The sequence below is a fragment of the Pleurodeles waltl genome, chromosome 11 (assembly GCF_031143425.1).
Source record: "Pleurodeles waltl isolate 20211129_DDA chromosome 11, aPleWal1.hap1.20221129, whole genome shotgun sequence".
Lineage (NCBI taxonomy): Eukaryota > Metazoa > Chordata > Amphibia > Caudata > Salamandridae > Pleurodeles > Pleurodeles waltl.
In genome coordinates, this window is record NC_090450.1 from 970,018,930 (window position 1) to 970,045,997 (window position 27,068).

The following is a 27,068-nucleotide window of genomic DNA, read 5'->3' on the forward strand; positions in this document are numbered from 1 at the left end:
GTTTCCAATGCAGAAATGCATTTTGCGAGTCGGGACCGACTCGCAAAATGCATTTCAGAATCGCAAATAGGAAGGGGTGTTCCCTTCCTATTTGCGATTCGTAGTGGTATGCAATACCATTTGCGACTGCATATGCGGTCGCAAATGGTGTCGCAGTTACCATCCACTTGAAGTGGATGGTAACCCACTCGCAAATTGGAAGGGGTCCCCATGGGACCCCTTCCCCTTTGTGAATGGACCCAAAACTATTTTTTCAGGGCAGGTAGTGGTCCAAGGGACCACTACCTGCCCTGAAAAAATACTGAAACTAAAGGTTTTTTTTTTTTTTTTAAGTGCAGCTCGTTTTCCTTTAAGGAAAACGGGCTACACTTAAAAAAAAAAAAAAAAAACTGCTTTATTTAAAAGCAGTCACGAACATGGAGGTCTGCTGACTACAGCAGGCCTCCATGTTTGTGAGTGCCTATAGTCGGTATGGGGCCGCAATTTGCGACCCACCTCATTAATATTAATGAGGTGGGTCTCTGCGACCCCATACCGACTCGCAGACGGCATTGCAAATTGCGACTTGCAATTTGCGAGTCGGAAGGACTCACAAATTGCAAGTCGCAATTTGCAGTTTTCCTACATCTGGCTCTATGTTCCTTAATTTCACCACAGCGACAGAAAAAGATTTGTCACCCATCGTTATTGTTCTGACTCTAGGTACTTGAAGCAGTACTTTAGTCTCAGAGCGCAAGGTCTGTTTTCGCTAGGAACAACTTTTTAGATAGAAAAAGCCATTTGTGCACTATCATCCATGCCTTAAAGGTAATGCGATTTGGTACGGATAGCCAGCGTACGGCTTTAAGGGTGAGTGAGATGCTGTCAAATTTCCTAAGTGGAGCAAACCTGTGTACAATGTTCCTGTTGTGCTCCCCAAAACTGTACTTCACTTGTGAACCTTTCTTTAGAAAGTTTAGTGTGTTGTCAAGGTACAACCTCAGGCCCAGGGTGTCAAACAACTATTGAGACAAGCTATCCGTCGACTGACAAATAGTCCCTTAGATGCACTCCATAGGGTATTTAATTTGTATTGCAAATCACCAAATGAAGTCCAAAATGTTCCTAATTATCTCATCCTTTCCTTTTAATCCATAATTTCAGTTTTCAAATAATTTCATGTTTTAAATTTTCATGATTCAACAGAGTTATCATGCACGATCAATAACTGGATCCATTCATTAAATCATCTCCTTAGGAATATTGCATCGCCCTAATCTAGACATGAATGAATCAAAACAATGATCACTGGTGTCCTCAGTTTCATGTCTAGGAATGGAAGGATATTTTTCAGAGATTTCAGATAATACATACAAGTTTTTGCGACTTTAGGGACATGGGCTTGAAACCCGGAAGTTGGTCTTAATTGGACTTCCCAAATTCTGAACTTGGGTGGCAGCTACTTGGGGGGGGTTCCTCAGGCAGTTCAGGTTGTTGATCTGAACTTTGGGGGAAGTTAATTATATCTATTTTTAGCAGGCATTTAATTTTAGAAAATTGATAGTCACCAACCAACAGGTTGCTAACATCAAATCAGAGAGTTAGGAAAGTGAGGCTTTAGGACAAAATATTGTGTCAAGAACATCGATGACAAAAATATTATGGGGGTGTTTCTATGTGTAATCAAACTTTTACTAGACTTAACTCCACATGCACGTGCCTTGACAATATATACATCTTCAATGTATGCAGATGTGGAGTTAAGAATAGAGAATCTACACTCACCTATTTGCACTTACCTTCTAGATATATTGATCCCCAATATTTTTGACACAATATTCTGTCCACCCCACATCTGTGCCCTTGATATTCTGTCAGCAATTTGAAAGTGAACCGGACTAAGTGGAACGGCCACAGATCAGCAAAAGGGCCATCAGCATACATGTAGAATTTGTCTCCTGGCAGATGTAAGAGAAAGACCAGAGGTCTCATATACAGGCCAGGGGGCAGAGGGGCAGAACATAACCCCAAGGAACACCACATTCAATTGATCTCCATTGAATGTGTAAAAGGAAATCATAATTCAGTGACTATTACTCGAAAAGTCTTTTCAACCAGCCTTCTGCTACCCAAATGATGCCACAATCTGTCAGGCTAGAAGGTGAGATTTTGTGGTAGATGGTGTCAAAAGCTGTGGAGAAGTCAAGGGGCACTAAGGCTCCTGTCCCCATAAATCCATCATTCAAGAAAGGTTGTCCAAGGTGGGAACAACCAACAGATCTGCCCTCATCCCCTGTCCAAAACAAACTTGAAAGTGGTCTGATATTTTTTGGGGCTCTGTAATTTCTGTTCACTGCAGGAAGGTCCATTTTCCAACAATTTAAAAAGCTTCAGGAGGAAGGAAATAAGGCCTAAAACAATTTGGTTAATTGGGATCAAGGGTAGGTTTATTCTAAAGGACTTTAATACAGCCCTCTTCTGGTCCTGAAGGACTGTGCGAATAGTTAGTGAATGGATGAAGACTAAAACTGAGTCTTTGGTCATTCTAGGTACAAGTTTGCACATAATGTTGCTGGCATAGAATCGAAAGGGGACCAAGAACACTGGCAGTTTAAAATTATGCCGATGAGCTGAATTTTGTTTAGCAGAGAAAATTGTTCTAAAGATGCCTCAAATTTCTCCAGATGTGCGAAAGAAGCGTCCATGCCAGCGGGCTTGGCAATCACTTGAGCCTATGTCTAGTCTCTAATTGTTGTAATTTTGTCCTGAAAAATTGAATTGTTCTCACACAGTTCAGAAAAACAGTAATGTCAAAGTGGGGCTTTGCAGCTCTCTAATATTAGTAGTGAAAAGGTATTTGTAGAGATTAGGGACTGTTAGTAGCCAAGAGTTAAAACAATGTGCGTTAACATAAAAGCACAGTATAACCATGGGCACAGTCTAAGCACTGAAACACAATCTAACCATGGAAGCACAGCCTAACTGAGAAATTACACCCTCACCATGGAAGCACAGTCTACACAGGAAGCACAGCCTGCCCAGAAAGTACACTCTAACTAGGATAGCATTGTTTAAAAGAAGAACCACAATCTAACCATGGAAACACAATCTAACCCTGGAAGCACAGTCTAACCATGGAAGCACAGTCTACCCAGGAAATACAGTCTGACTATAGAAACACAGTCTACCCAGGAGGTACAGTCTAACCATTGAAGCAGGATCTACCCAGGAAGTACAGTCTAACTATAGTAGCACTGCTTAAATGAAGAAGCACAATCTAACTATGGAAGCACAGTCTGCCCAGAAAGTACAGTCTAACTAGGATAGCATTGTTTAAAAGAAGAACCACAATCTAACCATGGAAACACAATCTAACCCTGGAAGCACAGTCTACACAGGAAATACAGTCTAATCATGGAAACACAATCTAACCAGGACCATGGAAGCACAGTCTACCCAGGAAGTACAGTCTAACTATAGAAACACAGTCTATCCAGGAAATACAGTCTAACTATAGAAACACGGTCTACCCAGGAAGTACAGTCTAATCCTGGAAGCACAGTCTACACAGGAAGTACAGTCTACACAGGAAGCACAGACTAAATATAGAAGCACCATCTATCCAGGGTGCACAGTCTAACCAGGAAAGCACTGTCTAAGCACTTAAGCACAGTGTATCCAGGAAGTACAATCTAATTATGGAAGCTCAGTATAACCCTAGGAGCACGATATAACCAAGGAAGCACGGTCTAACCGAATAAACACTAAATGTAGAAGCACAGTCCAGCCCAGGATGCATAGTCTAACCGAGCAAACACCACGGAAGCACAATTGAACTATAGAGTACAGTCTAACTGAGGAAGAAAAGTCAAATCAAAGAAGTAAAGTCTAATTGAGGAAGCAAAGCCTAGCCGAGGAAGCATAGTCTGAGTAAACGCTGTCTAACTATGGAAGCACGGTCTAACTGTGGAAGCACAGTCCATCCCAGTAAGCATAGTCTAACTGAATAAATGCTGTCTAACCATGGAAGCACGGTCCATCCCAGGAAGCATAATCTAGCCAAGTAAACACTGTCTAACCATGGAAGCACTGTCTAACTGTGGAAGCACGGTCCATCCCAGTAAGCATAGTCTAACTAAGTAAAAGCTGTCTAACCATGGAAGCACGGTCTAACTGTGGAAGCACGGTCCATCCCAGTAAGCATAGTCTAACTAAGTAAAAGCTGTCTAACCATGGAAGCACGGTCTAACTGTGGAAGCACGGTCCATCCCAGTAAGCATATTTTAACTGAGTAAACACTAACCACGGAAGCATGGTCTAACTATGGAAGCACGGTCCATCAAAGTAAGCATAGTCTAACTGAATAAATACTGTCTAACCATGGAAGCACGGTCCATCCCAGGAAGCATAGTCTAACTGAATAAACACTAACCATAGAAGCACAGTCTAACAATGGAAAAATGGTCCATCCCAGGAAGCATAGTCTAACTGAGTAAACGCTGTCTAACCATGGAAGTACTGTCTAACTGTGGAAGCACGGTCCATCCCAGTGAGCATAACCTAACCAAGTAAATGCTGTCTAACCATGGAAGCACGATCTAACTATGGAAGCATGGTCCTTTCCAGGAAGCATAGTCTAACTGAGTAAACACTAACCACAGAAGCACGGCCCATATATGGAAGCACAGTCCATCCCTGGAATCCTAGTCTAACTGAGTAAACACTGTCTAACCATGGAAGCACGGTCTAACTATGGAAGCACTGTCCATCCCAGGAAGCATAGCCTAACCGAGTAAACACTAACCATGGAATCACGGTCTAACTATGGAAGCACAGTCCATCACAGGAAGCATAGTCTAACTGAGTAAAAACTAACCATGGTCTAACTATAGAAGCATGGTCCATCCCAGGAAGCATAGTATAACTGAATAAATGCTGTCTAACCATGGAAGCACGGTCCATCCCAAGAAGCATAGTCTAAGCGAGTAAACACTAACCATGGAAGCACGGTCTAACTATGGAAGCACGGTGCATCCCAGGAAGCATAGCCTAACCAAGTAAGTGCTGACTAACCATGGAAGCACGATCTAACTATGGAAGCATGGTCCTTTCCAGGAAGCTTGGTCTAACTGAGTAAACACTAACCACAGAAGCATGCTCTATATATGGAAGCACAGTCCATCACTGGAAGCATAGTCTAACTGAGTAAACACTGTCTAGCCATGGAAGCACGGTCTAACTATGGAAGCACAGGCCATCCCAGGAAGCATAGTCTGAGTAAACGCTGTCTGACCATGGAAGCACTAACTATGGAATCACGGTCCATCCCAAGAAGCATAGTAAGCGAGTAAACACTAACCATGGAAGCACGGTCTAACTATGGATGCACAGTACATCCCAGGAAGCATAGTCTAACTGAGTAAACGATGTCTAACCATGGATGCACGGTCTTACTATGGAAGCACTGTCCATCCCAGGAAGCATAGCCTAACTGAGTAAACACTAACCATGGAAGCACAGTCTAACTGAATAAACACTGTCTAACCACGGAAGCACGGTCCATCCCAGGAAGCATAGCCTAACTGATTAAACGCTGTCTAACCATGGAAGCACGGTCTAACTGTGGAAGCACAGTCCATCCCAGGAAGCATAGTCTAACTAAGTAAATGCTGTCTAACCATGGAAGCACGGTCTAACTATGGAAGCACAGTCCATCCCAGGAAGCATAGCCTAACCGAGTAAACACTAACCATGGCAGCACGGTCTAACTATGGAAGAACGGTCCATCCCAGGAAGCATAGCCTAACTGAGTAAACACTAACCATTGAAGCACAGTCTAACTGAATAAACACTGTCTAACCACGGAAGCACGGTCCATCCCAGGAAGCATAGCCTAACTGATTAAACGCTGTCTAACCATGGAAGCACGGTCTAACCACGGAAGCACAGTCCACCCCAGGAAGCATAGCCTAACTGATTAAACGCTGTCTAACCATGGAAGCACGGTCTAACTATGGAAGCACAGTCCATCACAGGAAGCATAGTCTAACTGAGTAAAAACTAACCATGGAAGCACGGTCTAACTATAGAAGCATGGTCCATCCCAGGAAGCATAGCCTAACTGAGAAAACGATGTCTAACCATGGATGCACGGTCTTACTATGGAAGCACTGTCCATCCCAGGAAGCATAGTCTAACTGAGTAAACACTAACCATGGAAGCACAGTCTAACTGAATAAACACTGTCTAACCACGGAAGCACGGTCCATCCCAGGAAGCATAGCCTAACTGATTAAACACTGTCTAACCATGGAAGCATGGTCTAACTATGGAAGCACAGTCCATCCCAGGAAGCATAGTCTAACTGAGTAAATGCTGTCTAACCATGGAAGCACGGTCTAACTATGGAAGCACAGTCCATCCCAGGAAGCATAGCCTAACCGAGTAAACACTAACCATGGCAGCACGGTCTAACTATGGAAGAACGGTCCATCCCAGGAAGCATAGCCTAACTGAGTAAACACTAACCATGGAAGCACAGTCTAACTGAATAAACACTGTCTAACCAAGGAAGCACGGTCCATCCCAGGAAGCATAGCCTAACTGAATAAACGCTGTCTAACCATGGAAGCACAGTCTAACTCTGGAAGCACAGTCCATCCCAGGAAGCATAGTCTAACTGAGTAAACGCTAACCATGGCAGCACGGTCTAACTATGGAAGCACGGTCTGTAGGAAAGTACCATCTTGCCTGGCATGTTACCCCCATTTTTCACTGTATATATGTTGTTTTAGTTGTGTGTGTCACTGGGACCCTGGTAACCCAGGGCCCCAGTGCTCATAAGTGTGCCTGAATGTGTTACCTGTGTAGTGACTAACTGTCTCACTGAGGCTCTGCTAATCAGAACCTCAGTGGTTATGCTCTCTCATTTCTTTCCAAATTGTCACTAACAGGCTAGTGACCATTTTTACCAATTTACATTGGCTTACTGGAACACCCTTATAATTCCCTAGTATATGGTACTGAGGTACCCAGGGTATTGGGGTTCCAGGAGATCCCTATGGGCTGCAGCATTTCTTTTGCCACCCATAGGGAGCTCTGACAATTCTTACACAGGCCTGCCACTGCAGCCTGAGTGAAATAACGTCTACGTTATTTCACAGCCATTTTACACTGCACTTAAGTAACTTATAAGTCACCTATATGTCTAACCTTTACCTGGTAAAGGTTAGGTGCAAAGTTACTTAGTGTGAGGGCACCCTGGCACTAGCCAAGGTGCCCCCACATTGTTCAGAGCCAATTCCCTGAACTTTGTGAGTGCGGGGACACCATTACACGCGTGCACTACATATAGGTCACTACCTATATGTAGCTTCACAATGGTAACTCCGAATATGGCCATGTAACATGTCTATGATCATGGAATTGCCCCCTCTATGCCATCCTGGCATAGTTGGCACAATCCCATGATCCCAGTGGTCTGTAGCACAGACCCTGGTACTGCCAAACTGCCCTTCCTGGGGTTTCACTGCAGCTGCTGCCAACCCCTCAGACAGGCATCTGCCCTCCTGGGGTCCAGCCAGGCCTGGCCCAGGATGGCAGAACAAAGAACTTCCTCTGAGAGAGGGTGTGACACCCTCTCCCTTTGGAAAATGGTGTGAAGGCAGGGGAGGAGTAGCCTCCCCCAGCCTCTGGAAATGCTTTGTTGGGCACAGAGGTGCCCAATTCTGCATAAGCCAGTCTACACCGGTTCAGGGGACCCCTTAGCCCTGCTCTGGCGCGAAACTGGACAAAGGAAAGGGGAGTGACCACTCCCCTGACCTGCACCTCCCCTGGGAGGTGTCCAGAGCTCCTCCAGTGTGCTCCAGACCTCTGCCATCTTGGAAACAGAGGTGCTGCTGGCACACTGGACTGCTCTGAGTGGCCAGTGCCACCAGGTGACGTCAGAGACTCCTTGTGATAGGCTCCTTCAGGTGTTGCTAGCCTATCCTCTCTCCTAGGTAGCCAAACCCTCTTTTCTGGCTATTTAGGGTCTCTGTCTCTGGGGAAACTTTAGATAACGAATGCAAGAGCTCAGCCGAGTTCCTCTGCATCTCTCTCTTCACCTTCTGATAAGGAATCGACTGCTGACCGCGCTGGAAGCCTGCAAACCTGCAACAAAGTAGCTAAGACGACTACTGCAACTCTGTAACGCTGATCCTGCCGCCTTCTCGACTGTTTTCCTGTCTGTGCATGCTGTGGGGGTAGTCTGCCTCCTCTCTGCACCAGAAGCTCCGAAGAAATCTCCCGTGGGTCGACGGAATCTTCCCCCTGCAACCGCAGGCACCAAAAAGCTGCATTACCGGTCCCTTTGGTCTCCTCTCAGCACGACGAGCGAGGTCCCTCGAATCCAGCAACTCTGTCCAAGTGACCCCCACAGTCCAGTGACTCTTCAGTCCAAGTTTGGTGGAGGTAAGTCCTTGCCTCACCTCGCTGGGCTGCATTGCTGGGAACCGCGACTTTTGCAGCTACTCCGGCCTCCGTACACTTCCGGCGGAAATCCTTTGTGCACAGTCCAGCCTGGGTCCACGGCACTCTAACCTGCATTGCACGACCTCCTAAGTTGTTCTCCGGCGACGTGGGACTTCTTTGTGCGACTTCGGGTGAGCACCGTTTCACACATCCTCATAGTGCCTGTTTCTGGCACTTCTCCGGGTGCTACCTGCTGCTGAGATGGCTCCTTGTCTTGCTCGACGTCCCCTCTCTCTCCTGGTCCAATTTGCGACCTCCTGGTCCCTCCAAGGCCACAGCAGTGTCCAAAAACGCTAATTGCACGATTTGCAGCTAGCAAGGCTTGTTGGCGTTCTTTCGGCGGGAAAACACTTCTGCACAACTCTCCACGGCGAGCGAGATTCGTCCACCAAAGGGGAAGTCTCTAGCCCTTTTCGTTCCTGCAGAAACCGCAGCTTCTTCTGTCCAGTAGAAGCTTCTTTGCACCCGCAGCTGGCATTTCCTGGGCATCTGCCCATCTCCGACTTGCTTGTGACTTTTGGACTTGGTCCCCTTGTTCCACAGGTACCCCAGATTGGAAATCCACAGTTGTTGCATTGTTGGTTTGTGTCTTTCCTGCATTATTCCTCTAACACGACTTCTTTGTCCTTAGGGGAACTTTAGTGCACTTTGCACTCACTTTTCAGGGTCTTGGGGAGGGTTATTTTTCTAACTCTCACTATTTTCTAATAGTCCCAGCGACCCTCTACAAGGTCACATAGGTTTGGGGTCCATTCGTGGTTCACATTCCACTTTTGGAGTATATGGTTTGTGTTGCCCCTATCCCTATGTTTCCCTATTGTAACTATACATTGTTTGCACTGTTTTCTAAGACTATACTGCATATTTTTGCTATTGTGTATATATATCTTGTGTATATTTCCTATCCTCTCACTGAGGGTACACTCTGAGATACTTTGGCATATTGTCATAAAAATAAAGTACCTTTATTTTTAGTATAACTGTGTATTGTGTTTTCTTATGATATTGTGCATATGACACTAAGTGGTACTGTAGTAGCTTCACACGTCTCCTAGTTCAGCCTAAGCTGCTCTGCTAAGCTACCATTATCTATCAGCCTAAGCTGCTAGACACCCTATACACTAATAAGGGATAACTGGGCCTGGTGCAAGGTGTAAGTACCCCTTGGTACTCACTACAAGCCAGTCCAGCCTCCTACACGGTCCATCCCAAGAAGCATAGTCTAACTGAGTAAACGCTAACCATGGCAGCACGGTCTAACTATGGAAGCACGGTCCATCCCAGGAAGCATAGCCTAACCGAGTAAACACTAACCATGGAAGCATGGTCGAACGCTGTCTTACTATGGAAGCACGGTCTAACGCTGTCTAACTATGGAAGCACGGTCCATCCCAGGCAGCATATTCTAATCGAGTAAACACTGTCTAACCATGGAAGCACAGTTGAAGTATGGAGTACAGTCTAACTGAGGAAGAAAAGTCCAACCAAGAAAGTAAGGTCTAATTAATGAAGCACGGTCTAGCCAAGTAAGATTAACCTGAGAAAGCAAAGTGTAGCCAAGGAAGTAAGGTCTAACTATGGAAGTAGTGTCTAACTGGGGAAAAACAGTTTACCCCAGGTAGCACCATCATCATTATTATTATGACTATTGTTATTATTATGTATGTATTTATTTATTTATTTATTTATTTATAAAGCGCTCCATCGTCCTCTAAGGAATATCCAGGCGCTGAGCCAATAACACAGGAGCTCCATCTACCAACCACTGCAGAGGGAATAGCCAGGGCTTCAACCTCCAGTGAAGGGCTAGTAGGAGATCAAAAGAGTGCTGCACATTCTGGGGGGGCCCATTTACAAGAATCTGACACATTGGCTCCAATGCCTCTGATTTCTTGCGCTTCCCTAAGATCCCCTAACGGCGCCATGGTAGCGCTTTATTTACTATGCAGAGCTCCATGGCACACATTTTCCACAGATGCATCAGAAATTTGGACACATCTGTGGCGCTAAAGTCACGCATTTCTGCACTAGCGTAAAAAAAAATGACGCTACTCCAGCAATGCATGGAAGGCTCCCTTTTAAAAAAAATCTTGCATCAGTTTAAGGCCTGCTCCGAGCAGGTGCTACATTTCTGACTCAGTGAAGGCGCAGAACGATCTAGTGAAATCTTGTAGATTTCACTTCGCCAGTTTTGCGTTGCTTCTAACTGGAGAACACCTACCTTGCATACAACATACCTGGCGCAGCTATAATGTGACACAAGGCTTTACAAACTGGTGCAATGGTTGCGTTGCACCAGCTTGTAAATGTGGGGCACTGTAGGGGGCTGCTTAGCGCCACTGCAGCGTAAAAAACGACAACGGTGGCGTGAGGGGCTCATAAATAAGTCCCTGGCTTTCTTAATTCATCTATCAGCCTAGGAAGCACAGTCCAGCTCTGGAAGCACAGCCTTCTCCAGGAGCCCTTCTTACTCCAGGTTCTCGTGATAGGGTACACTAATCGGAATTAGGTAGCATCATTAGTGGGGGGGAGGGTATGTGACTTCATGCTTGCTAGGATTAATAGTTGATCTAGAGTAGATAATCCCTCAGAAAGTGAAGTTGAATCTGAATTGGTGGATTGGTGGATGGATGAATGGGTGAATTGAATCAACCAAACCAACTATGCGCCATTTGCAGACTTGAGCCATAGCTCGGAAATGGATGAACGGATACATGAGTTAGTTAATACGTGGATAAATTAAATAATGAATTGCTGAGTTTATTGAATTAATTAATGAGAGTACTTGTATAAACTGAGGCTAATGAATGAATGGATGGATGGATGGATGATGAATGGAATTAATAAATGAATGACAGGCTAGCACGAATAAATGAATGAACACATGGTTAGATGCATTCCACACATGAGCGTCTTGCCTCATGGAAGCTGAGGGTAACACAAAAGAAGGAAGGCAGAAATTAGTTTATTAACGAATGTTTAATGAATGGATTAATTGAATCAATTAATACCCTTGCCCAATGGAAGCCGGAGGCTACTTGAAATGAATGAATGAATCAATCAATTTATGAATACTCTTGTCCCCGGGGAGCTACATCCACGGAGGAGACTAGTGATGTGATTTTGGTGAGTTTGGCCATAACTTGACTGTAAAGCTGGACCGGTGAGTCAAATGTTCTCCGCTGGCACCTGCTGGTACCTGCAGGTCATGGCCCCGACTTCCAGCAATACCAGCTCAGTGCTTCATCCTTCTAAAGTCGACAAATCGAATACCATTAAATTGGGTTATAGTAACATATAAACAGAAGAGACGCGTTATAAAGTGCTATTTAAACGTCTTATTTATACTACTGCAAACGAGCTACAGAATTTTAAGCAGCGGAGTAACGCAGGCCCCCGAGGTGCAGGGTAGGCCCCAACCCTCCAGGGGACCCTAACCCTTGTAGAGGCCATCATTCATCCCAAGGCCAACGGATATGCGTGAGATGTGAGCGACTCAGTGGTCCCTCATCACATTTTGCAGGTTGCCCCATCATTTTGCGTTAAGCCACTGTAGGCCTTATATATGTTATAATTGTACTATTCGGCGACACTCAGCTGTGGAAGAGGAGATCGTTTAACACCAAAACCACCAAAAGTTCTTGGAATCCCCCTCCCAATCCCCCCCCCCCCCCCCCCCAATCCCCCCGACCCTCCCCCCGCCTCCCTCGTAAACATTTTTAAGCCCAGGGGCACAAAACGAGAATTATTCGGCCTGGTGAAGAGGCTCGTGCAGCAGATGCCCAGGCGGGGGCGGGGAGCAGATGTCCACTGCCATTGATGTTACCCCCAGGAGCCCCATTGACGCCCCCGCCCCATGCCCCAGCACCCCTCCTTGGCCCCCTTTGTCTCCTAGGAGCTCGCGGTCCCCTGCCGGCGCCCTTGCCAGCTTGGCTCTACCTCGGGCCCACCCTGGCGCTGCCCTCTCACCACACAGGCCCGGGCCTCCCCTTTGTCGTCCGGCTTTTGAGCTGATTGTAAATGGTGCAAGGGGCACTTTCAGGGGTGGGTCAGCAGGGGCGCCACGATCGCCATGGTAACCCCATTTCACCCTCCCTCATAAATGCCAACATTTTAGAAGAAGAAAGTGGGAGATTTTACAAAATAAAATTCGGAGAATGTGTCCCCCATTGATTTCTATTGAAAAGATGCAATTCCAGGCGGGGGAACAACTAAAATAAAGCAATTTTTGCTTTAAAAATTGGGAGTCCCCTGTCTGAATCGGGACTATTGCCTTGCATGCCCCCTCCACCTCCCATCGCACGTCATGGCAGTCCCATGAGTCCTGTGCAATGGCGTATGGTCCCAGCGAATGGGGGGAGGGATGAGGCAGAGGCAGGGCACAGAGCTGCAAACATGGGCCCAGGTGTCAAGGAGCAGAGGTGAACAGGGCTGCAGGCACAGAGAGCGAGGCACAGAGCTGGAGACTGAGTCCAGGGCACAGAGCTGGAGACTGAGTCCAGGGCTCAGAGCTGCAAACATAGGCCCAGGTGGCTAGGAGCAGAGGTGGAGACACAGGGCTGATCATCGAGCGTGAGGCACAGAGCTGGAGACTGAGTCCAGGGCACAGAGCTGCAGACATGGGCCCAGGTGTCAAGGAGCAGAGGTGAACAGGGCGGCAGACACAGAGAGCGAGGCACAGAGCTGGAGACTGAGTCCAAGGCACAGAGTTGGACACTGAGTCTAAGGCACAGAGCTGAAGACTGAGTCCAGGGCTCAGAGCTGCAGACATGGGCCCAGGTGGCATGGTGCAGGGGTGAACAGGGCTGCAGATAGCGCGAGGCAAAGAGCTGGAGACCGAGTCCAAGGCACAGAGCTGAAGACTGAGTCCAGGGCTCAGAGCTGCAGACATAGGCCCAGGTGGCACAGTGCAGAGGTGAACAGGGCTGTAGACACAGAGCACGAGGCACAAAGCTGAAGAATGACTCTAGTGCACAGAGCTGGAGACACGGACTGTGAGGCACAGAGCTAGAGACCGGCCTCAGGGCAGAGAGCTGGAGACACAGAGCACGAGGCGCAGAGCTGGAGGCGGGCCGTAGGGCACAGAGTTGGAGACTGACTCTAGCGCACAGAGCTGGAGACACGGACTGTGAGGCACAGAGCTAGAGACAGGCCACAGGGCACAGAGCTGGAGACACAGAGCGCCAGGCACAGAGCTGGAGACTGACTGTAGCGCACAGAGCTGGAGACACGGACTGTGAGGCACAGAGCTGGAGACTGACTGTAGTGCACAGAGCTGGAGACTGACTGTAGTGCACAGAGCTGGAAACTGACTGTAGCGCACAGAGCTGGAGACACGGACTGTGAGGCACAGAGATAGAGACAGGCCACAGGGCACAGAGCTGGAGACACAGAGCGCCAGGCGCAGAGCCGGAGACAGGCCGTAGGGCACAGAGCTGAAGACTGACTCTAGCGCACAGAGCTGGAGACACGGACTGTGAGGCACAGAGCTAGAGACAGGCCACAGGGCATAGAGCGCGAAGCGCAGAGCTGGAGACTGACTGTAGCGCACAGAGCTGGAGACACGGAGCACGAGGCACAAAGCTGAAGAATGACTCTAGCGCACAGAGCTGGAGACACGGACTGTGAGGCACAGAGCTAGAGACCGGCCTCAGGTCAGAGAGCTGGAGACACAGAGCACGAGGTGCAGAGCTGGAGGCGGGCCGTAGGGCACAGAGTTGGAGACTGACTCTAGTGCACAGAGCTGGAGACACGGACTGTGAGGCACAGAGCTAGAGACAGGCCACAGGGCACAGAGCTGGAGACACAGAGCGCCAGGCACAGAGCTGGAGACGGGCCATAGGGCACAGAGCTGGAGACTGACTGTAGCGCACAGAGCTGGAGACACGGACTGTGAGGCACAGAGCTGGAGACACGGACTGTAGTGCACAGAGCTGGAGACTGACTGTAGTGCACAGAGCTGGAGACTGACTGTAGTGCACAGAGCTGGAAACTGACTGTAGCGCACAGAGCTGGAGACACGGACTGTGAGGCACAGAGATAGAGACAGGCCACAGGGCACAGAGCTGGAGACACAGAGCGCCAGGCGCAGAGCCGGAGACAGGCCGTAGGGCACAGAGCTGAAGACTGACTCTAGCGCACAGAGCTGGAGACACGGACTGTGAGGCACAGAGCTGGAGACACGGACTGTGAGGCACAGAGCTGGAGATGGGCCGTAGGGCAGAGAGCTGGAGATGGGCCGAAAGGGCAGAGAGCTGGAGACACAGAGCACGAGGCGCAGAGCTGGAGACGGGCCGTAGGGCACAGAGCTGGAGACTGACTGTAGCGCACAGAGCTGGAGACACGGACTGTGAGGCACAGAGCTGGAGACACGGACTGTGAGGCACAGAGCTGGAGATGGGCCGTAGGGCAGAGAGCTGGAGATGGGCCGTAGGGCAGAGAGCTGGAGACTGACTGTAGCGCACAGAGCTGGAGACACGGACTGTGAGGCACAGAGCTGGAGATGGGCCGTAGGGCAGAGAGCTGGAGATGGGCCGTAGGGCAGAGAGCTGGAGACTGACTGTAGTGCACAGAGCTGGAGACACGGACTGTGAGGCACAGACCTAGAGACAGGGCACAGAGCTGGAGACACAGAGCGCCAGGCACAGAGCTGGGGACAGGCCGTAGGGCACAGCGCTGGAGACTGACTCTAGCGCACAGAGCTGAAGACACGGACTGAGAGGCACAGAACTAGAGACAGGCCACAGGGCATAGAGCGTGAAGCGCAGAGCTGAAGACTGACTGTAGCGCACAGAGCTGGAGACACAGACTGTGAGGAACAGAGCTAGGGACAGGCAACAGGGCACAGAGCTGGAGAGACAGCGCACGAGGCGCAGAGCTGGAGAATGTCCTTTTACCTGTGATCTGTTTTTTGTTTTAGTAATGAACAAAACAATGTATCCTTTGCTTCACAATGTGGGGACTGCACGATTTGATTTTTCTGTGTAAAATTGTAATAACATCATTTGAGAAAAGAGCTGGATTCCCACCCAGTTCCCTTCACCCTTAGAGAGCAGACTCTTTGGTAGTCTGTTTACTGATCTGTCCTTTGAATATTTTTTATGTTCTTTTTCTCCTGCTAAACCGAGCAGCAGGTCCTAATGTATGATTCGGAAGCTGGGAGGGCCAACAAAAAACATGGGTGGGCCATGAAGATTGATGGAGTTGCCTAGCATCTCCCAGGTGTCAGTGAGATTGTTCAGGGTATGCTGGATGGAATTACTTTCCTTGGGATGGCAATATCCTATCAGAGTGTTTCTACCATATGTCATCTCTTCGGTACTATGTGGCGAGAGCTTGTGGGCCTCTTTATATGGTGGGAGTGTCATAGGTACCTCTGCTGTTCTCATGTGTATGACAATAGCCACCCCCACTGACTTCACACCTGTCTCCAGGCACTTAAAATAACCCAAGGCATTGGTGTTTTTCATGAAGAAGGTGGGAAAAGTGAAGCTGTAGGCTCACATGAATCATTAAGAAAAAGAACAACATGTTTTTCACTTGTGAATGTACATTTGGCGTGGGGCACAGGGCTACCTTGGGAAAGCATGGTCCACCTGCCCCCAACCCGGCATCCTGAGCAGTCCTCAGGACAAATGTTCCTTGGCTGATAATTTGCCATCTGCTAGACTGTATGGGGTTCTGGCTATTGACAAGATTGGGGATCAGCTTCCACTGGCGTTGCTGATGTACATTTATTTGCATTTGAGAATTTTTAATTGATTGACTAACCATTATCTTTTTACCTTCTGTAATCATTTTTACATTTAAAAAAAACCTTCTTGGTTTGAAATGCGAATTTTGTCTCATGAGGATTTTCCAGTCTAGATGTTCTTATGTGAATTCTTTGAGTTTACGTGAATTTATGTTTAGAGTTTTCATCTTTAAACTGACACACAGCCCCGATCCATCAATCGGCCCTTTTAATGCTGAAAAGCACCCAACAGTTTTGGTTGCAGAGGTTGGTTACGATGGATTAGGTAAATTTCGGTGTAAATTATGGTTCAAATCTCAATTGAAAATTTGCACATCCCTAAAATTGTGAGAGTCAGCAAGATCTTTAGATTCCATAAATTAGGACCCAGAATTGAATAGATCTACATGTCTAGTTGAAGCTGTTGCCGGAGCTGGATTACATGAAAATAAATATGGCTTGTTTTGCACACAGTTTGTTATGCAGCTCATGATGTTGTCTTGCAACATATGATCTAGAGGGAGACAGTTGATTTGCAACTTCTGTGAATTGTGGTGTCATATTCAATTGTTGTTTTATGTTTTGTATTGTGCATGTTGTTGAAGTTGAAATCTGCATTACATTGTAATTTTTGAGATTGTTTTACATAATAATAATCCAAGATCTCTAGATATAAATATTTAAGTAGTCTGCTGAAAGCATGCATCAGCTAATCAAAGGTATATTTCTTCTGTGGTCTAGTTGTGTTTGAAATAATTAGGATTCTGTTGTTTATTTTTCTGTGCACAGGAAATAGATGTGCTGACTCTGAGATAAATTGACGCGGATCGAAGATTTATCTTGGTGTCACTGGAAGTTTTTGTTTTAGTGTTTTCCCCATTTGTAGCAAGTTTAATTTAATTCCCTTATTCTGGTAGGCAAACAAAGTTTCACGTTTTTGGATTAAAGGTTTGTGCTTCAAGTATCATTTTGAAATTGAATTGTGATTGGTTAGTTGCTTGTGTTGCTCAGTCTAGCTTGAATAAAAATGGGTTTCGTTTTGAGAAAGTTAGCTCCTGCTCTCTGTGAGGGCCATAAGGTTCATCTGCCCACGAAATCTTGATAAATTCGGGTGTTCATACTTGCCTATGGTCTCTTGAAGGGTATAAGATTATTGCTGCAGATAAACATGTGAAATTTCCTTTTCGCTTGTGCTTACCCCTGTGTCATTTTTTTTGACGCAGCGGAGGTGCATTCAGTGCTCTATGTTTACAAAGTGATGCGTTAGGCATAATGTGTCATTTTTCTCTGTCCTGCATCAGTTTTTACCTGCGCTACAACAGGCTGTGCCAGGTCAAATTAATCATATGCAAAGTAGGCGTCCCCTCTTAAAATCCGATGCAGAACTGATGCGTCCAAATGTAAAAAAAAATTGGAAAGTGACGTATTGTTGACAAATGACGTGCAGAGTCCAAAATGCATCAACATTTCGACGCCTCCTTAATCAAGATGTAAAAATGACACAGTGGCTTTTCAATAGGAATCTGACCACTTCAAGGCACTTTACACACTGGAATATGTCTGAATTTCACTCCCCCTCCACTAGTAGTGGGTCTACACATGTGGCAATGATGTTGTATGCCCCTTTGACCAAGTTGGGACCATGGCACCTATGATTTCATCGTCCACTACAGCAAGGCAATATGACGTTGTTTACTTTTTGTAAGGGACAGGCCACAATTGACACTTCTCTATGGAGGAAGGGGTCCCCAAGGCCAGGCCTGCATACTGCAAAGGACAACAGGTAAGTACACAAATAGGGCAGGTAAAACATGTATTGCCACTTCACATTCGAACTTATACTTGTATTCACTTACATTAAGCTGTCACTCACTCAGGTCTGTACATACACATAATTAGACTATGACCACTGTAATGTGATACACAGGCATACCGCACACATAACCTCTTACATCTAGGACCAATATAAAAGTGTAAAAGGTGATATTCCACTATTTTACAGGCTTTTACATTGGTCCTCATACAATAGGCTACACACCTCACTAAAAACTGGTGCAGCACCTCTAAATTTTGACGCATGACTGAAGATTTGCCAACTTCAACAATGTTCCACTTTTGAGTCTGATTTGTTACGGCAGAATTCCCACAGATGCGTCAGAATTTCTGACTCACCTTGGGATCGTGCTCCATGGTGCCCCGTATTTTAAACACAGTGCATCCATGGCATTGTAACAGATTTCTGCGCATCATAACTAATTTTGACGCATTGCTGCTGCACCGCAGCGATACGTCGTATTTTGCAAATATGCTCCTGGGTATCTGAGATGTGCTATGCTTGATGTGAAATCAATACCTAGAGCTCCTAAGTTCGAGGCATTGAATGAATGGGATTTTGTGGCGAATGAGAAGGGGCACAGAAAATATGTTGAAACATCAAATTAGAAAAGCAGTGAGTCATTTAGTAGATATGACAGTGCCAATGCAAAAGAAAGCATGGAGAAATGACATTGTAGAACAAGTGAGAGTACTTCTAGTTATTGTTAAAGAAACAGACAAAATGAATATAAATGTTGACAAAAATGAAATTAAAAATGAGAAAGTGAAAGAAAAGAATGAATCCCTTTCTAGTTATTCTGAGGTGGTGGGTGGATTTTTAGATGAATTCCAAACCACCTCCATATTATTATAATCAAAGTTCACAAGTACAAAAAAGAAGATCTAAAGAGCTGAGTCCTGTTTTATCAGGACCTAGTACCAGTGCATTAGCAGTACCAGCATCAAGAGAGCCAGAAGAAATTTGTGTTGTTAGAGTCAAAACTGATTTGGAGAAATTGTTAATGGGTCCATTAATAAAAATTTAATATTGTCTACTAATGAAGAAGAATTGAGATATCTGAATAAAGAAGCAAAAAGACGCACAAGAGATACATTTGACCAGCTTGAAAAATTAGCAGATGAACTCGGTTTTGATTTGATTTGCATAGAAAGAGGTTACACAGATTACGAGCAATGGATTGTGTCAGTTTTAGCACAAATGTGAGAGAATGAATAAGACAAATAACCAATTGGGAGAACTTGAGAGGTTATAGAGAAGCATGGTAAAAGAAAAGGGGAAACCAGAAAACAAAAGTAAGTGGAGAAGAAAAAAGAGTGAATGTGATTGACAATGCGTGTGAAGTAGTTATGGGATATCCTTTGAGGGAGATGCATGAAGGTGCATATGTTCATGTGCGGTGGAGAAGATCTGACATCCTGACATTTCCAAAGTTTAAAGAAGAACAGGCAAATGAAGCACAGAGGTAGAAAGAATTGTGATGGTTTCAAAGGTTATTTGGATAGATCTGAATACGTTGTATGAGGTCATTATTTCTAAATATTTATGAGTGGCGTGGAAGGTGGTTGTGAACCTCCAAGGGATTCAACTCATAATGGTCCATCTTCTATTGTGAAGAAGAAATATAAATTAGTGATTGAACACTTGAAGACTAAAGTGCCATAAAAATTGCTGCAAAAATAAATAAATTGGTCACAAAAGTATGAGAGCGACACAAAAGCTGAATGAATCAGTGCTTGATTAGAAGGAGAGGTTGATGCAGATTTACAGACAGTATAGCAGAGTTGATAACCTCGCAAAAGAAGAAGTTAGCGGAATTGTGTTCGTTTTTGTGCTGGCTTTACATCTATTAGTTCTCATATTTAGCTTGATGAGATTTTGAAGTATCCTGAATATTGCAGTGATTGTTTAGTTAAGAAAAATCTTATAGTTGCACCAATATTCCCTCTAATTTTTCTTTTTGTGCAGGAATAAAATGTTTGTGAACCCGCCTTTTTCAGCTGTGTACGGAATCAAGCCGGTAACAGGAGCACACGCTTGGAGTGGCACAACCTGAGAAGTGTTTAAAACAGAATCATTTTTGGTGCTGTGTTTTATTAGTATCCGTCACAGAACAGGAATATTGGTTGAAACTAGATAGTTCCTCTGAGAATTAGGAAATCTGTAATTGCAATCATGTTTATATGTTGCTTAGTGCCCCGGACGAGGCGTGAAGCTCTCTAAAGCACACAGGAACGTAACCTTTGGTCAAACTTAATCAGAACTTCACACAGACTTTCTCATGTCTTGCACATGTAGATTTGGGGAAGTGAGGGTGATGACGCAGAAAAAGAGGGTCCAACATATATTCGTATATCTTGTAACCAAAATCGTACAATGTAGTGTGATTTTAGTGAAGAAAATAATGTATGGGGGAAATTCTGCCCTCGGAGTAGATCGCCAATATTATAAACGTGCTTTATTAATCATGAAGAATTGAAAATTGTAGTAATCCGTCATAATTACAAAAGTGTGCCATGATTTCTTATTGAAACTGTTTGTGCTTAGCTTAAATTTAGTAGAGGCTTTGGCCTAGTTGCCTGGTCTCAAATTCTAACTGCATGGCTTTTCCTTGAACTAATGTAACATATATTCTTGCTTGAAGTTGTATTTTTCCAGTAGAGATGACTAATACACTTGCCTCCAAGGTTTCGTACTAGGCAAGTTCATCCCCTTTGAAGCAAGGTCAGTCTCTGCAGGTGCGGACAATGAGGGTGCAGATATCAAAATAATTGGCAAGCCATGTTGCAACTTGTGTTCCAAGGCTCCAAGGACAATGTATGCATAAATGAGTACTAGTAGAAAGACATTTTTCATTGGTCAATTTGAAGCCATCCTATGAACCCTCCAATGGAAGACCCTGCAGAATTTGGAATGTTTCTTACTTAAACCCACTGGACAAAGAGAAGTCAGACATTTTCCTTGATGCCATCTTTGAAGCCAAATGCCAGACGCCATCTTAGATGACATCTTGATGCCCTTTTCTCTATTCCAGAGAAAGAGACTTTTAGAATTCTCACCCTAGAGACTTTAACGTTAATTCGCCCCATCTTGCCCATGCAGTAACTTTGCCCATTCTCCTTGCTGCTGCAAGGAAACTTGCCCTTAACTTTGCCCCTTTGAAATTCTGCCCCATGCTGGTCGAACCGGTACCTGAAGGACGAAGACTTTCTTGAATGCTGAATGTAATTGGTAATTATGAAAGGATAATTGTATTATGCATTGTGTTTTTTCCCTTTTAGGTACCAACTGCTATTTTGATAGGGCCCGAGCTAGAAGTTTTCCAAATTTGTGTTGACTAAATTCGTTTTGCATGAAGCCCCACATGCCAATGCTAATTAGAGGTTAGTCGAGGTATGCAATTGATGCACCATGTCGAATTGAAATCTTGTCATGCTGACCGATGTATGAAATTAGTCAAAATCAGTTGCTTATATTAGTGATTTGTATTGCCATAACTGAATGTACTATTATTCAGATATTTCGTAGATTGCGTTTCTTCCGCCGCTATGGACCGTTAGTAATGTTCGTATACATATATCATTTGGTTTTGAGATTTATATACATTGTGCTAGCTTTGTTAATATAGGGAAATAAATTCACTAACTTTAATAAACTGGTGTGGTTATTCGTGACTGAAAGGTCATGGTGCGTCGAAATACCAACAGTTATTGATTCCTAATATGTTATCTTGATCTATCAATTGAATATTGGCTATCGCGTACAACAGTTATTGATTACTGAATTAAGTGACCCGATTATTCAAGGATGAGGAGAGCCCAACTCTGATAAAAGGTTCACCGACCTCCAACGTGTCCAGGTACAGGTAATTTATCTGTACCTGGCTGGACGCATTATCGGTAGATGGTGGCAGAGGATGGTTTCGCCCTTTGGGACCCCATCCTAGCAATAGACGGAGTTAAGTTCGAATTTTCTTTGATAAAACAAGTTGAAAAGATGATGATGCCCTAAGTCCCCAATGACTTTCCTGGGATCTCGGAGCTTGCGAATGGAGGACATGGAGGCGTGAGAATGTTTTCGGCGTTTCTAGTGATGATATGAGTGAAGTTAGGGTTTCTGCGCTTGCACAGCTTATTGCCGCAGATGAATTGAGAAGTTTGTGAGGATTTTAGGGGGGTTACGAACTCCAGTTGAAGTTTTAGAGGAGTGTGACTCCAAAGTGTGAGAGTAGGGAAGTCGTCGAACTTCACATGTGTGTAGCGCTTTGTGTAGAAAAAAATTGCCTACGTGGTTGTTGATGTTGAGACGGGCCCTGCGAGGTCAAGAGACTCCGGAGTATGTTGAAAAGTGTATGAGACACTTGATTGATGTTGTAATCTGTTCGGTTTAGTAGGTTGATCGGGCGTGGTCAACAAGTTGGTATGAATATTGAGGCATGAAAGAAAAATTTCGACTTTGAGATTTGATGAATTCTAAAGCGCGCTAGAATAGTTCATTGATCAGTTGAGAGTAAAGTTTGCGGGTCAAATTTTACTTGCGAAAGTGGGAGACCGAGAAAGATGGAATAACTGCCGAAGCTAGTGAAAAATCCCTAAGGTTTCTGAAGCAAGTGTGTTACCCTTCCTGTAGTAAACCGACAGATTTGTTTTCTTCTTTTGGTTAGTGCTCGCGATATATTGCAGAAATTAGTTTTGAGTGAAGCCGAATGAAGGAGGACAAGCCGCGGGACTTTGTCAGCCGCAGTGTGTGAGTGTGACGTCGCTAGGAGCCGCGTTGGGATAGGGTGGTTGGTGAGTAGGGTCGCGCACGGATTGGACGCAGTCCATGAAGCGCAATTGGTGGGGAAAGGCAAGCAAAGAGTATTCCAGGAATTAAAGTCACTTATTGATTACTTATTTTGAAAAATAAAAGACGGAAAGATGAAGTTTTTCAAAGCATTTAAGAGTGCCATGAGGGGAGATGTTTACATTAAAGCAAACGTAGGAGAAGAAACACCACCTGAGGGTACACCAGCTTACATCGTAATTGAAGAAAAGGGTGTGGCACCATGTCTGTGGCTAAAGCAATGGTGCAAATTAACAGAGAAGCATGGAAGTGTAGCGTTCCCTATCCATGGGTCGTTTAACCTAAGGGTTTTGGAGAATTTAAGATTTGCGCTATACGACATGAAAGTACCTCCAAGGCCAGCACAGTTTGAGGCACTAGCAATTTGGGAGCTAATAGCTAGAAACCAACAACAAAAGAAATTTGAGACAAGAATAAGAAAAGTAGAAAAGACACTAGCGGATGCTAGATGGGATAGCACACAGAAGGTTTGGAGATCAGACGTACTACAGGGAATTAAATTGTTTCCAGCAATCACTGATGAAACAGAGACGGACGGAAAGAAAGCTACCTACAAAACAAACAGGAGTAAGTCCAGAGATAGGGAAAATAACAGAAACTTAAAAAGGTCAGACGAGTCAGACGATGAGGAGTTCATTATACAATTGCTGAATCACCGCCCGCCACCATATGTGGAAAGCGAAAAAGGATCAAGCATTAGTACTGCGCCTCCAGAACCAACACAGGGTAATGTAACACCAAACTTGAGAATATCACAAAGACAGAGCGGTCCCGACATGCCATTTTCACCACAAATGCCACAAGTTCAAAGAATAGATCCTGACGTACCTAGATTGAAACCTATCGATACTTATCAGCCGCAGGTTCAAAGACACTGCTGTAATGAGCATAACTTGGGAACAACTCCTGGCTTAATGGCACAGGGAGGACAGAGTTATCAAAACCCGACCTTGATTCAAGCCGAATCAATACAATTTTTGATGCCTCAAAACCAGGCACAAGAAGTGCTGAGGTACACTCTAGTAACAGAAAGCCAATCAGGTATGCCAGCAATGATGAACCATAATGTGGGGATTAACATGCCACAGAATTCAGGGAACAGACAGAATCCAGATGCAATATCTCTGCCTATTACTGTGGGTCCGCCAGTACCATTATATATATAGGCAAACCCAAACGTATGCGATCAAGGGGGTAATGACACAAAGTGAGACAGGGAGAAGATGCATAGAAAATACTACAGAAACAACTCCGATAGCAACACTGCCAAATGGATCTGGGTCGTTGTCGGAATTTAGTCCTATTCCAATTTGTGCTCTGTCGACTGTGGTAAGGTCAAGTCCACCACTATTAATACCGTTAACTTCAAAGACTGAAACATTACCGCAACCATCAGTAGCAGTTGATGTGAGCGCTACATTGATGGGACTGAACGCACAACAGCTAACACAATGGTTCAACAGCCTGAACTCCTCACAGAGTACATCCAGCGGAAAGGGAGAAGAATACCTGAATAAAATAAGATTGGGCATGGAAGCAGATGAACTAGTAGAGGGAACGATGGGCCTGAACAGGTTAGAGTCATACAAAGAAGAAGAGCTGAGATACATGTGCCCTAGGATTACAAGAGAAGTGAGCAGCATACACAAGAAGTTACAAGAAATTGCAGACAGAAACGAAATCGATAAAGGTAAAACTAAACACTTGAGCAGAAGTTACAGGTTAGACTTTGAGACGAAAGACTTCGAACACATGAGATCCGCAGGGATGAAAACACACCTTAAGGAGATACTGCAGAGCGCACAGGTCTGGAGATGTTTAGACAAGTGGGAAAGTAGATGGGTTAAGAAAAAGGACAAAAAGAAAGAGAGTACCCCAGATCGGAATGAAAAAGCACAACAGAATGATGACCTGATAACCATGTTGCCAATGAGAGAAACAGCAGGGGGAAAACTTGTAAATGTACCGTGGCACAGGTGCGACATTCAATCCTTTACGGATGATTTCCCCAAGTTGAGAGAGAAACCGATTGAATGGTATCAACAGACAGATAGATTTGTGAAACTCGCAAAGTGTCTCTGGGAAGACCTGAATATGTTATTTGAAATTGTGGTTCCGGCAGATTTATGGGAGGATTGCAAAAGAGCTGTAGGTTGGCCGACAAGTGAACCAGAAAGGGACAGGGACACAGGTGCACCATCACCTACGGTAATGAGTTTATACCATAAGGTGATTGAGCACTTGAAGACCAAGGTTGCATCGAAAAACGTGGATTGGCAGAGGATTGACAGAACAGCACAAGAGGCTAAAGAATCGATACATGCGTACTATGAGAAAATTACAATTCTGCCAGAAGAAAGTGAAATATTTGTGTCACCAAATAGAGAAAGGGTCACGAAGAATTATGAAAGAAAGGATAACAAGTGTACTCCAGATGAGTCCACCGAAGACGAGAATAGAAGTGAGAAAGTTTTGGGGAATGGTGAGCTACTGTCGCCAATGGATTCCCAATTTCTCGACTCTAGCAAAACCTTTACTGAAACTGACCCAGAAAGATGCGCTGGATGAAATAGAGTTGAAAGGAGATGAGATGGATGCTTTTGTTGAATTAAAGGAATGCATGTGCAGGGCTCCAGCTTTAGGTATGCCTGATTACACGAAGCCTTTTACACTGTTTTGTCATGAACGTGATGCATGTTCCTTGTCTGTCTTGACTCAAGCCCATGGTGGCGTTAACAGACCGGTAGCATATTTTTCAGCTACTTTGGATCCGGTCGCAGCAGCACTGCCGGGGTGCTTGCGTGCCGTAGCAGCAGTTGGTATCAGCCTAACCCAGAGTGAAGGAATAGTGATGGGACATCCTTTAACAGTCATGGTCCCTCACTCGGTCGAGATACTTTTGACACGTTCCCGAACACAGCACATGACTGGTGCTAGGCTTACAAGGTACGAGACAATAATTTTGGGTTCACTGAACGTGCAGCTGAAAAGGTGCACTACGTTAAATCCAGCAACCTTGTTTCCCAGTGAAAATGTCGAAATTGAGAACGCTGAAGACGTCGAGCACGACTGTCTTCAGGTGACTGAATTTTGTGCAAACCAAGACCTGACATCAAGGACACCCGATTGGAAGACAACAATCAAGTCCTTTTTGTTGATGGTTCATGTTTAAGAGATGCACTGGGAATATTGAAAGCAGGATATGCTGTATGTACGATAACAGGTGTTCTGGAAGCATCCTGGCTTCAAGGAGTTTACTCTGCACAAGTAGCAGAATTGGTAGCACTTACCAGAGCTTGCCAACTTTCCGCATTAATGAAAGTCACCATTTATACTGACAGTCAGTATAGATTTGGAATAGTGCATGACTTTAGACAATTGTGGTCACAGAGAGGCTTCATGACCTCCTCAGGATCGCCAGTGAAAAATGGTGAAAGAATAAGAGAACTGTTACATGCTATTCAGTTACCAGGAGAAGTTGCGGTGGTAAAATGCAATGCACACTCAAAAGCACAAGACTATGTTTCTCTGGGAAACGGGTATGCAGATCAAGTCGCAAGGTTTTGCGCATTGAATTGTATATTGCTCAGGGACGAATGGAACTTGATAAATGAGCCAGAACTTGAACCAAGCGAAGCCTTTGCTCTAAAGGTTGTAGATACAATTGATGAATTGAAGTCTTTACAAAACGATGTTAGTGAGGATGAGAAACTCTCATGGAGCAAATTACAATGTGTAAAGAAACCAGATGATTTGTGGGTTTCAAGTGAAGGGAAATTGGTTCTGCCTAACAGTCTGTTGACACAACTGGCCAGATTCTACCATGACAGGCTCATCTTGGAAGGGGCGCCATGGTCAGACTATTAAAAACTGATTGGTTTAACCTCAAATTCCGTCAAGTTGCTGAAGCAGTTTGCCACCGTTGTGTCATTTGTCAACAAATGAACGCAGGGAAAGGAACAGTAGTAAATTTGAGCCACATTGGGAGAGCTGGAGGTCCATTCAGCAGGATGCAAATAGATTTTATTGAAATGCCTGTGCATGGAGGCTTGAAGTATGTGTTGGTAATTGTGTGTATTTTTAGTCACTGGATTGAAGTATACCCCACACGTAGAAATGACAGTCTCACAGTTGCCAAACTACTCTTGAGGGAACTAATACCACATT